The sequence below is a fragment of the Gymnoscopelus braueri genome, assembly GCF_963280865.1.
Source record: "Gymnoscopelus braueri genome assembly, chromosome: 17".
In the NCBI taxonomy this organism is placed as follows: domain Eukaryota; kingdom Metazoa; phylum Chordata; class Actinopteri; order Myctophiformes; family Myctophidae; genus Gymnoscopelus; species Gymnoscopelus braueri.
The window spans coordinates 2,188,963-2,203,742 of NC_137617.1; the positions used below are offsets into that span (position 1 = coordinate 2,188,963).

The 14,780-nt window shown below is 41.1% G+C and overlaps 1 protein-coding gene across 1 annotated transcript in view; it reads right to left on the minus strand.

Annotated features, from left to right (window-relative positions):
• The window catches only part of LOC308104664 (uncharacterized protein), a 35,587-nt gene extending 34,794 nt beyond the window's left edge, over window positions 1-793 (minus strand). Inside the window, exon 1 of the mRNA XM_080455128.1 lies at window positions 720-793. The gene's annotated coding sequence lies outside the window, so the exon portion shown is untranslated. The remainder of the gene's footprint in view (window positions 1-719) is intronic.
• Between the last annotated feature and the right edge of the window lie 13,987 nt (window positions 794-14,780).

The following is a 14,780-nucleotide window of genomic DNA, read 5'->3' on the forward strand; positions in this document are numbered from 1 at the left end:
AGTCATACTCGATAAAATACTAGCCTGGTATCCAGCCTGCTTCGCTACGTTCGGCGGATTTTTTTTTCTCTCTTCGCTTATCAGTCTGGAAAGCCTCCCATTAGAAGGTTTTGCAGAACTACACTGGAACTACATATGTTACGTTGGGCAACGTCGTATGTTACGTTGGGCAACGTCGTTGCTGATTGGATGTTGTTCAAACGAATGACGAATCACAACGATCACACTGTTTTTTTGGTCCCGCCCCGCACCACAGACCAATCAGAAGCCACGTTAGGTTTGGAAGCTTGTGGCATGTCCCGCCTCCCTTGGAGATAGGAGGCTTTCCAGACTGATAAGCGAAGAGAGAAAAAAAAATCCGCCGAACGTCGCGAAGCAGGCTGGATACCAGGCTAATAAAATACATCTATGATCAATACTGTCGTATACGACAGTATTATTGATCTAAGGTTAGTTTATATGTTATTAGACTAATAGCCTAACTTAACAGGGGTTTTATGGGGTTATGGGTGCACTTTGAGCCATGCAAGCACGCCATCCACTTGAGTTAGAAAAAAATATTAAAACCGAAAATAGTAATAGTATACACCCATTACCCTTTTTGATTGATTGAAGCATTGATTGATTGATTGAAGCACTTTATTTAGATATTATGGACATTACGGATTTGTTCTGTTTGTTCTGTTATATATTATTCAAAAGAAGGAAAAAAAACTTACCTTGCATAAATTTGTCCGTTCTTCTCCTTCTGCTTGCTCTGTTGTCTCAAAGTGGATTTCCGGACTTTTCACTGTTCTGCTGTCAAAAATGGTTAATCACGCGTTGCTCTTTAACACCAGCGTTGCCAGAATTTGTGAGAGAAACAAGCAGACAGGTATACGAAAACAACCCCAAAAGAAGCATCACAAATATTTGTCAAACTTATCATTTTTGAGAAGTTCTATGTCTCTAGATAATATTTTGTTATGATAACCCTTCCTGAGTCACAGCTAAATTAATGTTATCAGTTGCTAAAGTTACCCTCCCCCATTGAAAATGTGCCTTTTAGACACAGGTGCATATGGTATTGGTAGGCTACTCATGTTCAGGATATTTTTTATGTCAATGTTTTATATTATAGTGTTTGGTATAATTTTAAGGGGACACTTTGAGCTCTCATTCAAGCCCTTTTGTGAATATGTATGACAAGTAGGCTACTAACAGACTGTACTTGTCTGTACTGTCACTGTGTAGTGGTCACACGGACCTCTTCAAACTTTTAATAGCACGCATTTTCCCACCATTTTTGCCTAAACCATATATTTATTTGCATGAATTTATATTTACCCATATTATATCATTCTGAGGTGGTGATTTTCAGCCCATTTGTTTTTATCAACACAGAATATCAGAGAAATGTTACAACCAGTCACAGCATGCACCGGAGGATTCGCTGGACTCCCCATTCCTTTACTGACAGAGTAAACACATGACTGACATGGTTCCATGGCTGTATGATGATGATGTGATCAATCCTTACACAGTCTTGAACATAGCCTGTATGCTTTGACTCTGCACAGGTTGTGAATATGTGTAGTTGTAAATATGCTGTAAAAAGAATCTGTAATATTGCAAGGTTGCATTCATTGTAATTGTAAATAGTGTTTCATTCTTAATCATGTTCAATGAACTTAGGTTACTTACTTAGGTTGTCTATGCTTTACTGCAAATTGTTCAACAAGGTGATCTGGAGGAAAGTTTGGCCCAGGGTCGTTAGAGGTGGCCGGCATGACCAGGCAGGTACAAAGAATGCTGGCAGAACACAGAGAGCATGAAAGTCCTGGCCAACTAGAAGTCAAGATCCCATTGCAGCTGGTCCAGTTTGTAACAATGGAACATTGTAACGGAAATACAATTTATATTCCCTTTAGGCTATTGATTTATCGATTATTGATTATGCATTTAGTATTCATCTTGCTTCAGTTATATTAATATATGACTGTATGCTGATTTGTCTGAATGTAATGTCCCAAGAGAAGTAAATTAGTCTGATAATATGTCTTATGAGTTTAGTACACCCGCAATGTACTTATTAAGCAGCAGGCAGCTATTCCTCTGTAGGCAAGCGGCAGACCTAGACAGCAAGACGACGAGTTATAAGGGTTTATGAACGCAAGGAGAATGTTTCTCGTATCAGGCGTCAGTATGCTGGCTAGGGCAGTGACTATGGCCTCGGCATATAGATGGGTTTCCGCGCGACGTCATCACAGAGCAGAGTGCGCAATCTGCGCATGCGCGGGGGAGAACGAACCGGAAGCGCCATTCACTCTATTGTTATTTTCGGGATTTAGATAGGCATAATGCTGCTATTATAGGCATAATAGGCATAATGCTCCTATTATATACAAACAGATCCAACTTCCGACAAATCATTTTTATTGAGTAAAGAAGATATTACAAACTGCATCATTTAATCTACTTTCATTAAACCTGGTGAAGACCATTTATTTTAATGAATGTACAATGGCCAGAGATGCTGCGGGTAATAGCGCCCTCTACAGGCTCATCCCGCCACTGCGCGCGCATCATCCTCTCATGTTTACAAACAGGAAACCCATCTATAGCAGTGGGCCTTACATTCTCAGTCGAATGGAACACATGTTTATAGTTGGTCAGGGTAGTGTCGCTGCTCTTGGACGCTGAGCGTGGAGCAGCACATTTCATAGTCAGGCAGAATTGACCTTCCATACTCAAGTGCTGAGAACACATCTTTTGGTCGGACAGAAGAATGTCAGTCCTCAGAATTATCCTATTGATTGATTGAAAATGTTATTGGGCAAAAGAATGTAAAACAACACAGTTACATTTATAATACTTTTGTCTAAAAGGTCCGACCAAAAAAGTCCTTGCGGACTTGTTTCCGTTGGGGTCCTTGAATTAATTTTATAGACATATATAGTAGCAACCAAACAGTTCAAATCAACATAAAAAAACAGAGAAAAAATACCACTATGTACAAAAAAAGCATCATGAAAAATAAAAATACAGTATATTAAAAAAAGGGGGGGGAGGGGGGTCATCTGTCTACAGGGAAACTGGTACTACCTCCTCTTATGGCCTCCAGAAAGATGAGTTTTTAGGGCTGTTTTGAATGAGCCCAACGAACTGCATTTTTTGAGGGATGGGGTTAGGCTATTCCATACCTTGGTGGCAGTGCTGTAGAAGGAGAATTTTCCCATGCATGAATTTATATTTACCCATATTATATCATTCTGAGGTGGTGATTTTCAGCCCATTTGTTTTTATCAACACAGAATATCAGAGAAATGTTACAACCAGTCACAGCATGCACCGGAGGATTCGCTGGACTCCCCATTCCTTTACTGGCAGAGTAAACACATGACTGACATGGTTCCATGGATGTATGATGATGATGTGATCAATCCTTACACAGTCTTGAACATAGCCTGTATGCTTTGACTCTGCACAGGTTGTGAATATTTGTAGTTGTAAATATGCTGTAAAAAGAATCTGTAATATTGCAAGGTTGCATTCATTGTAATTGTAAATAGTGTTTCATTCTTAATCTTCTTAATAAGCATTCAATCAAACTTTATTATAGCAACATAACATAACATACAAATACAAAGACAAACAAAGGCAGACATAGTCCACATACAATCATAAATTCATATACAGGCTCACACGCCAATGGTTCCACAATTTAGAGACAAACGTGACCGAACTCAGTAAAGGGTTATACAGAATAAAAATTATGCTGTTGGCAGAATCAGACAGCCAGCCTACACATTTGTATGAGGTTCCGCAGCACAGCGGAGCAGGTGGGTACACCGATACTGACGGACTGTTTGGCTTGCACTGCTGCATCGTGGCACATGCAGGTGTGCAAAAAGCTTTGAATAGTGTTAATATACAAGTACAATACAAGTTTTACTCACACCATTATGCAGTAAAGTGATTTGATTCATTCTTCATTATTGTAAACGTATAAGCAAGGGTTATGAGCCCCACTGTGCAATACTCTTTCCTATTAATTCTTCTCTTCTTTGACCATCGTTTAGTTGGCCTAATAGGCAGCAATGGAGACCTCATGTCACCTGTCCTGGGCTGGGATTTGCTATAAGGGGTGCAAGGTACCCAAGGCTAAGGGAAGCAGGGTTGAAAGGCTGATCTGAAAGCCATGTCTTTCAACAGGCCATGAATTAAATAGCTGATTTGAATCTGAAATGGCCATCGCCATGCAATATGGAGTTCAGTTTGACCACTTGGGGGAGCCACTCCCCTGCATTTTGCCATGCTCAGTTAAGTTTTGACCAAGTACATCCAGCTTCTAGCCTGACACTCAGTCTGAATTTTCATTTCGTTTCACTCCATTATTCAGTCTGAAAGCCCTCAATGCAGCGGAGTTCTGAGATGGGGGCGTGGCCAAAGTGGGACTCCACTATGAACCAACACGATTGGTTCATACTGGATTGTCCCGATCCCGATTCGTCGTACAGATTTTCAACCGAGAAACACCCGCCTTCGAAAGCGTCACCAGACCCTGAATGCTAGGCAAAGGATTCAGGGGGTGGAGCCAGGCTATCCAGCTTCTGCTAAATGTGTAAATGGCACTATATGGTACCTTATGACTCCAGGAGCGGCTTTCGTTTGAAACTGAATATAAGACACATCTCTAAAACTCAGCTAGCCAATTTTCCCACAAAGGTTATCGTCGTGCATAAATAGGCATAACAGGCTATGTCAGTCAAGGTCCTACAGTTAGTCAATATAGTCAGAAAACTATTCACCACATAGTCTGGGTCAAACACTAAACACTCTGAACTCCAGTATAAACCAAATGTTTTATCACACACTAATACATTACGTTTTTGAGTATAATATGCATGTAATTAAATAGACTTCGCTATTGATTATTAGCCTATGTTAGAATGTTGCATGCTACAGTATATTATACATAGAGACAAGATCTTTTTTTTCTCTCAAGGTATAACTTTGTATTTCACCCAGTTTAATCATGATAATAGGTTTAGCCTGCAGAAAAGTGATTACTAACTAGCATAATATTGAGTCTTATGGCCTCCGTGCTTTGAAATCCAATAGGCCAATATTGGTACTGCTGTCCCCTACTGTCAAAATTAGACTACAGTTAGGTCCTGGTAGGATAGAAAACCAGCAGTACTAGAGGTCCTGGTAGGATAGAAAACTAGCAGTAGCCTACTAGAGGTCCTGGTAGGATAGAAAACCAGCAGTACTAGAGGTCCTGGTAGGGTATAAAACCAGCAGTACTAGAGGTCCTGGTAGGATAGAAAACCAGCAGTACTAGAGGTCCTAGTAGGATATAAAACCAGCAGTACTAGAGGTCCTGGTAGGATATAAAACCAGTAGTAATAGAGGAGGTCATAGGATAGAAAACCAGCAGTAGAGGTCCTGGTAGGATAGAACACCAGTTAAATAAACACTGATCAATGAAACACAACAGCAGATGTACAGTATCATTTGTTTGGGTCCTGGGAGACAAACATATTCCAGTAATATTGCAGCTGTCAGTCCAGTCATCCAAAAGAGAGCCCCCTCACAAAAGAACTACGCGCCAATCTACAAAACAAGGAGCTTTTATTGTAAGCCTATGCAGCCTATGGTGACTGTGACTTTAAAAAGAGAACTTTCCACTTGTTGTTTCCTCCCACGGCTCCATTCATAAACACTGCAGTGTGTAAAAACACGTCCTGTCCTGTCTAATGCACAGGAAAACGGAAAAAGTGCACATTGCTGCGGACTCACTGAACAACCCAGAGACTGGGTTGCACTGAAAGTAGATATACTGCCATCTCTTCAAGAGAAAACACAGTACAGAGCCCCGCTCCATAACACCAACCATGCCTGTAGGTCATTCGTACCATAAATCCAAAGGCCCCTTAGCTGAGAGAGAGATGAAGCAAGGACCCCCACTACATATGGTATAAAATTGTATTGCAGATTAATCTGTTTCATAGATTTCATAGATAGATTCATAGACATGTTGACAACTTGTTTGTTTGTTTGTTTACACACACATGGTCTCTTCTATTAATATATTGGATTCATGTTAATGTGTTAATGTGACATTTAACCACCTTCAGTATTTAGTAAAGTTGACCGTTGGCTCTGTACTTGGTCTGCTCTTTTGTCCCTCTATACCAAACGTCTTCGCCAAAATTAGCCGATCCACAAGCTCACAGCGCATTGCAAGGCATTGTGAGCTTTAGATCTGCTATTTTTAGCAAACGTTCCCTAAAGAATAGGGATGCTAAGGTTCAAGTGGTTGATAATAAAAAATAAAAACATCACACAAACATTTGGCGCCCCCCCCTGTGGTAACAACAGGAGGTCCCGGACCCCCTGTTGAAGACCCATGCCATAAAGCATTTTTTCCCTCAACAAACCTGAATAGCAGCTGGACCAAACCATCTTGAGTTGTAACAGGTTCTATTTACAGAACCATGTTGTTCCTTGCCACTTCTCTAGAAAAATGAAGTCAGCGTGGGTCGGATTCTGAAGCTAGCGTTATCTCCTTATCTAAATCTATGATGACCACTGCCCAACCAGCTATTTCGGATAAATGATGTCATTAATTCAGAGGGGAAATGAAAAAATCACACCCAGTGTGAAGTGAGCGGTGTTATTTAGAAACAACAGTGGTCTTTTTTTAAAAGCTCACTTTAAAAAAAAATGATTTTTTTTTAAGTGCGTGGTGCTATTTATAGGTTATTATTTCATCATGCGTCTCGCTAGCCAATCAAAGCAAAGGGTCTGAATAGAGTCAGCCAATCACGGTACGGCGAAAAGGGTGTGAATAGAGTCAGCCAATCACAGTACAGGGAAAGACGAATTCCCAACCCCACTTATAGGAGCGGCTACACCGCTCAAAAAAAGAACTTTCAGGCTGTCCCATTGATGGTTATTGACTGCCACACCTACAGTACCATTGAGCTTCATGTATACTTCAATGTATGGTGGTACCGAAAATGGCAAATTTACAAGCCCTCTACAAGCTCACAATGCATTGCATCCACAAGTGTTGTGGGCGTGGGCTTGTATATCTGTCTTCACCATGCGGTACGTGCATAAAATGAATCATTATGGTAACCTCCCACCGGATCGTTGCTCCTCTCTCTCTGTAAGCATGCAGTAGCAGCCTGATTTGGTTATAGTAGCCTACAGCGTGGATTGGAATGCTCTGTGAGATCATTATGGACCATCATCATACATGTTTCACAAATGCCGGTGTGTCTTAAGACTATCTAACCTACTGAAACTTTTGTCACACTGTTTACAGTAGAAAGGTTTTTCTCCCGTGTGCACACAAAGGTGTGTCTTCAGATTTTCCATCTGACTAAAACTCTTTTCACATTGTTTGCAGTAGAAAGGTGTCCGGTGTGGACACGCAGGTGTGTCTTCAGATGACCTAAGTCATTGAAACTCTTGTTACATTGTTTACAGTAGAAAGGTTTTTCTCCAGTGTGGATACGATGGTGTTTCTTAAGACTATCTAAGACACTGAAACTCTTGTCACATAGTTTACAGTGGAATGGTTTATCTCCGGTGTGGACACGCTGGTGTCTATTCAGGTGACCTAACCTACTGAAACTTTTGTCACACTGTTTACATTGGAAAGGTTTTTCTCCGGTGTGGACGCGCTGGTGTGTCTTCAGGTGACTTATCTGATTGAAACTCTTATCACACTGTTTACAGTGGAAAGGTTTCTCTCCAGTGTGGATACGCTAGTGTTTCCTCAGATGACCTAAGTCATTGAAACTCTTGTCACACTGTTTACAGTGGAATGGTTTATCTCCGGTGTGGACATGCTGGTGTCTATTCAGGTGACCTAACCTACTGAAACTCTTGTCACATAGTTTACAGTGGAATGGTTTATCTCCGGTGTGGACACGCTGGTGTCTATTCAGGTGACCTAACCTACTGAAACTCTTGTCGCACTGTTTACAGTGGAAGGGCTTTTCTCCAGTGTGGATATGCTCATGTTTGTTCAGGTAACTTAACTTACTGAAACTTTTGTGACACTGTTTACAGATGTGAGTTTTCTTTCCTTTGTAAATCGTCTGATTTTTCTCTCCTGGTTGAGTTAAAATCTCGGTAAACCGTTGATGACTTTGAGATTGTGGTGGGTCTGTGTCTCCTTGTTTCCGGCTGGTTACAGAGCTGACTATTTGCTGACGGGCCTCTGAGTAGATTTGTCCATGCCTCAGCGTTTGGCGGTTGAGGTCGGTGTGGCTCGGATGAGACGTGAAGGTACACTCAGAACAGGAGAGCTTAGTCTGGGAGGATTGGGACCACACTCCTCCCAGGAGTGGCGTTTCATGGTCGGCGCTGCTGCTGTACATGGTGCTGTACATGGACTGTGAGTTGTAGGTTCTGTTCTGTTCTCTCTATCTCCCTGTATTCTTTGTCTACCAAAGTTCTGTATTCCTTTCTCTCACAACACTACATGTGGACACACTCTCTTCTGTTCTCAGTGGAATGAAGTGGAAGTAGAGGCGGCCATAGCTGAGTGGTTAGTGAGCCCGCCTAGGGAGCCAGAAGCCCTGGTTGCCCCAGGTATGATTCCAGGCCACACCGCATATGTGTCGATGAAATGAAATTTGTCCCTGAGCAAGACTCTTAACCCCTAATTGCTCACAGGCCCTCATTGGAAACAAGCCCGCAAGGACTTTCATGAACGTCCTGTTAAAAGGAATTATCCTTATCCTTAAGTCTAAAGTAACTTCACACCTCATATATGCTGAGCAGAGCTTTGGTCTGACCTCACTCACAACATAATCGGTTGCCATGCATGCCTTGCTACACCGATGTGTGCAGGATGCCGCCCCCTCCATAATTGGGCAAGAGTGATGTCATCAATATAACATCATCACCATGACGGCAGGGATCCACATGGAAGCCACGCCATGTCTATTTCATTTTGTGTGTTTGCCAGACCCAAGGGGTCGGGCTTACATGAGGCTTTGTACCTGTTTCGTCCATACATGGGCATGGTCACTTTGTCCTCCGGCCAGGGCATAGAAGGGACACACGTCGTGCGAAGCCCGGCCATTCAGATTTCAACCACTAGGGCATGGTCACTTTGTCCCCCGGCCCCAGCCAAAAAAGTCTGTCGCCCTTTCGTCCCCTTTCGTCACGAACTATTCCTGACATCATTATTATGTCACAAGTATGTAATTAAGTGTGTAAAGTGGTTTGTAGGTGTGTTACATACTAGGACTTCATTCTGGGTCTGGCAGAACCAGGTCTCCTGGTCTTGTTATCATTTACTAATTAGTCAAGTAAATGACAGTTTAAGTTAAGTTTGCGGTACAACACGATGTGGTTTAAAACGTCTCATGAAGCTCAGCGACGGGTGATTATGACGCACCGCTCGTATCAGATATATTGCCAGAATGAACCAAATGTCCAAATCATGGCAGAAATACTCACTTGTTGATATTCCCAATAGCTTTATTGAATTCCTTGACCTCCTGAAGGACACGCTTGCAGTGGACCTGTAGATTACTGTCAAAAACCCACAGTTTTTTCACACAACTACTGACTATCAGGAATTGACAACGTGACGTAAGCGAAACAGGAGAAGACTATTTACAAAATCAAATTTCAGTTGTGATCAATATGACATTACTAACACGTATACGTACTGTAACTCATCGTCACAACACCTTAACGTCCACTGAATTACACTGATTGCCAGAAATAACGTCAAATAATACAGTAACTAACTCACTACAGTCAACCTCACTTGTTTGTTGCATGCCCACACGTACAGTAAGTCACATTTGAAGTTCATTGTTTGCGGAAACAACACAATGACTGTATGACAGTGAGTCAATATATTCACCCCCCCCCCCACAGCCTGGGTCTGAAGTGACACCCATGCTGGCAAAAAGATATTGTAAGACAAACAATAGCCTGCAGGCCCACATGGTCTCTGTTTGGTGAGAATGGCTTCTGTCACAGAGAGGACAATGACAGCATTTCATATGGAACCATGCAGGGTTCCGGAGCTTTCTCTGAGGCAGTGTGTATGTGGGCCTGTGGCTCTGTCTGTCTGTCTCTGTTCAGCTGGCCAAACATGGCGTCAATGAAACCCACCAGTAGCATTCTTAGCGTCAGACCTCTCGTACTCGTACAGTACGTGACTCAACAGCTACCGTAGATCACTGCCACGCTGTAGGCTGCTCTACAATGTCTCTGTTGATTGTATTCGAGGGTGGATCAAGGCCAGGCTCTGATGGAGTCCCAAGTACAATATGTGTGTCTAAAGAAACACTGAGAGTAATAAAATATATGATTTTAAAAAGCACAGTAATCCGTGATAAGCTGAGGTTGGCTCTTTATTTACGGTTGGAAAATGTAGACCGACAGACAGACCAACAGAACGACTGACAGACAGACTTATAGTCTGTCGGTCAGAACAGGAAAGAATGAGGGAACAGGGAAAGCAAGGAGAGAAAGAAAATATGTCTACATGTATACACATAGCATATCCAGCTGGTAGAGTATGTACATGAGGACGAGGTTATACATACGGTGCATACACATAGCAGCAGGTGTACAGTACATGATGTTAGACATTAACATGAAAAAAGAAAATTTGCATTTTGTACATGAGATTAAGGTGCAAAGAAAGTATCAGCGCATTGTGAGGTTCAACCACATACCCAGCGGTGTAAAGTAACTAAGCACATTTACTCAAGAACTGTACTTAAACAGTTTTGAGGTATTTTTACTTTACTGGAGTATTTCCAAATTTCTGTACTTTTACTTCTACTCCACTACGTCTCAGAGGCAAATATTGTACTTTTACTCCACTACAATTATTTGAAAACTTTAGTAACTATAGTTACTATGCAGATTTTGATTAGTATTACAAAACTTACATTACCCACTTAATTCAGCCCTATATACATTTCGGCCATTTGAAAATAGCAGATCTACAAGCTCACAATGCATCGCGATGCGACGCATTGTGAGCTTGTAGATCTGCTATTTTCAAAAGGTTTTTATACATTTGAAAACTTGTGAAATGGGACATTCTGCATAATAACTTAAGTACTTTCTACTTTTGGTACTTTGAATACATTTTGATACCAATGCTTTTGTTCTTTTCTCAAGTAAATTTTGAATTGCAGACTTTTACTTGTAACAGAGTAGTTCTACATTGCAGTATTGATACTTTTACTTAAGTAAAAATAAATGGTACTTTTTCCATCACTGCACATACCACACATGACATTGTCAGCTGTGAATAATTATCCTACGATAAGCAGACCTATATACTGTCTGTGATCATACTGTATATACATGTGCAGTAGAGGCCTACTGTCTGTCAGTCAGTCTCACACACACGCACACACACGCACGCACACACACACACACACACACACACAAACACACACACACACACACACACACACACACACACACACACACACACACACACACACACACACACACACACACACACACACACACACACTGTGTTGTGCTCTGGAGCGCCAACAGAGCAGCGCTCCATGCATTGACTTAATTTCCTGCTATTGTTTTCGCCAGCTATGAGGAAGCTGTCATTACTGCAGACACACAGCACACACACACACACACACACACACACACACAGCCAACGTTGTGGAAGGTGGTTACCTATTGTACACTATCATCTTCACTTCTAAAACCACATTATACACAATGACTATGATTTGGTCTCAGCAAAAATAGCTTTTGTTGTCTTAATGATACGGTATGGAGGAAGGATGCAGCCACTGTCAGAGCATGCCAGGCTACACGGTGCGAGTTACACCCTTCTCCTGTGCCAGTTGTACACTTGAGGATACTCCTTCCTGCCTGATGTAAATCCCTTTGTCCTCTGATCTCGTCTGATCTGGGATTATGACCTTGATTCGTATTTCCTAAGCAAACTCTATATGACTTACTGTACGTCCGTGCTTCATATTTCCAATAGAGGAAACATTCCTGTGAGATCCCAAAAGGATCCTTATAGAAATTACAGGTATTCCCTCTTAAAGAGTAAAAGTAAAAGTATAGAAGACAATTGGAAATACTCCAGTAAACTAAAAGTACCTCAACATTTTACTTAAGTACAGTACTTGAGTAAATGTACTTAGTTACTTTACACCACTGCTCTTAAACCTTAGTAAACTAATACTTCTTTCTATTTTTCTTTCTATTTTCTGTGCAGAATGTTCCCTCCAGAATAGGGATGCCAGGGTTCAAGTGGTTCATCTATTATGATCCCATAGCAGTACTGTAGATTTCCAGTAGCTGGAATATTTATATTAATAAGATTGCAATAAGATTCTGATCGGTGACATAAATTCTTTTTAGGAATTTTAGAATCCTATAGGATTCATTTGGAAAATTGTATTCAGATTTTGACATTTTGAAAGGCCTACAGTAGGCTACCTTATCTAAGAATATCGCCACGGAAAGTTTCAGACATGACTCTGTAGTTGGGCTACTACTACAGTTGGGCCCTTGGGGGTCCCCGGACCCCAATAGTTTATAGTTTTAGTACTGCTTTCTTGAAAAACGGCCAAAAACTATAATTCAAGGGTCTTCAACAGCGGACCCGGAACCTCTAGGGGGTCCTCAGAGTTACTACAGGGGGCCGCCAAATCTTTGTGTGAAAGGAATTCTTTTTTACATTAACCACTTGAACCCTATCCCTATTCTGAGCGCTGCGAGCTGTTGTGAGCTTGTACACCAAGAGGTTTGGTGTAGAGGGAAAAAAGAGCAGACAAAGAGTGAAAGGTCAAGTTCGAATTGACGGTTTAAGTGGTTAAATGTCTGAAAATACACATTAACATGAATCCAATATAACACTGATGATAGCGCTGTCAAACAAGTCTATGAAGCTATCTAAAAGTTTAATCTGCAGCACAATTACACTATGTAGTGGGGGTCCCTGCTTCATCTTTCTCAGCTAGGGGGTCCTTGGGCTGAAACACTTCGAAGACCCCTGGTATAATTTAAAATCACAAGGAGTAATGTGTGATGTTTCTATAAGCCTGTATGTACAGTAAGTGCCTGTGAAGGGAGTGGACAGTCCTAACATGTGCTGACCTGCACAGGATTAGCTGTTGGGTTGAGTAATTACTGCACTCTGACAAGGCCTTTCTTTGGCCCAAGGGAAGGATTTGCTCTTTTTAAAATGCTATTGTCAAATGTATTCTTTGTTATGTTATGTCTAAAATCAAAAGGCGTCCAACTTCAAAGAAAGACAGTATAGGGGTTATCTATCCCTTATAGTATTCTTTTTATTTTGGTTTTCTCATATTTGCATCTGTTTTATTTTATCTTCTTGTTTTTTTTTTTCTATTCTCTTAACCTTTTAATAACTTTGTTCTTTTATAAAGTTTTTCTTTTGCTTTCACTTTGGTCTTGATGCTCTTAATTTTTAAGTTTTGTGTTAAAGCACTTGGAATTGGCTTCTTGTTGAAGTGTGCTATATAAATAAACTTGCCTTGCCCTGTACTTTTGTACTTTTACTTGAGTAAAAGTAAAGTATTGCCATCACAATATACTTAAAAGTACCAAAAGTAAAAGTACTAAAATGTTTGAAAATAGCAGATCTACAAGCTCACAACGTGTCACGATGTGACGCGTTGTGAGCTTGTAGATCGGCTATTTTCAAATAGCCTATAAAATAGGGCTAAAGTGGTTAATGTATGTTTTATGTTAACCACTTTGGTCATCATCATATTATAATGATTTATATCTGCAAAGTAACTAGTAACTAAAGTTTTCAAATAATTGTAGTGGAGTAAAAGTATAATATTTGCCTCTGAGATGTAGTGGGAAAGTAAAAGTACTGAAAATGGGTAATACTCCAGTAAAGTAAAAATACCTTAAAATTGTACTTAAGTACAGTACTTGAGTAAATGTACTTGTTTCCTGAAGAGCTAACAGTGTAGGAAACATGTCTTCATATATTTTTTCACTCAGGCATTAGTCATGGCCACCACCACGGGGCTTTGGTTGATGTCAGCGTGGAGAATGTGGAGTCCAGATCCCATAGCCCGGAGGGACACAGAGGTGCTGCAATTGGCTGTTTAGTTGCCAGGCAACTGTGAGTTTCTAAATCAGTCGTTATCAAACATTTTCATGTCAAACACCCCTGGGCTCTCTCTGAAATGTGTCAGGGACCCCCTTCAGAGAAGATTTGTCATCATTTTGTCAAATATAGCAGATCTACAAGCTCACAACGCATAGCATGGCAATGCGTTGTGAGCTTGTAGATGGGGTATTTTCGAATAGCTAAAAAAGAAACCCTCTTGAACCCTCTATACCTGTGGTTCTCAAAGTGGGGTCCGGGGACCCCCAGGGGTCCATGAGGGAGTTCCAGGGGGTCCCCAGACCCAGCTAAATGATGGATAGTTAGGATTTGGAACCAAATGGACCCTTATGGGTCTGTAACTCTGAGAGTGTACAGTAGGCTATACGGATTATGCCCTATTGCCCCCCCCCCGGTCCCATAACCCGGTGTTCAGGGTCCCTTGACTATTTGGGGCCTGTCGACAATAGCTTACTTTAGAATATAAATATATTCATATATAATTTCATAAAATATATATTTAAATATGGGTTGGCGCTCATATTGTGTGTGGCCCCTCAGCCTACAGTACAAATCCAGTATTGCCAGATTCTGCAAGAGAAACAAGCAACCAAGTCTTTGAAAACAAGCCAAAAAGAAGCAACTATAGGCCAGATGA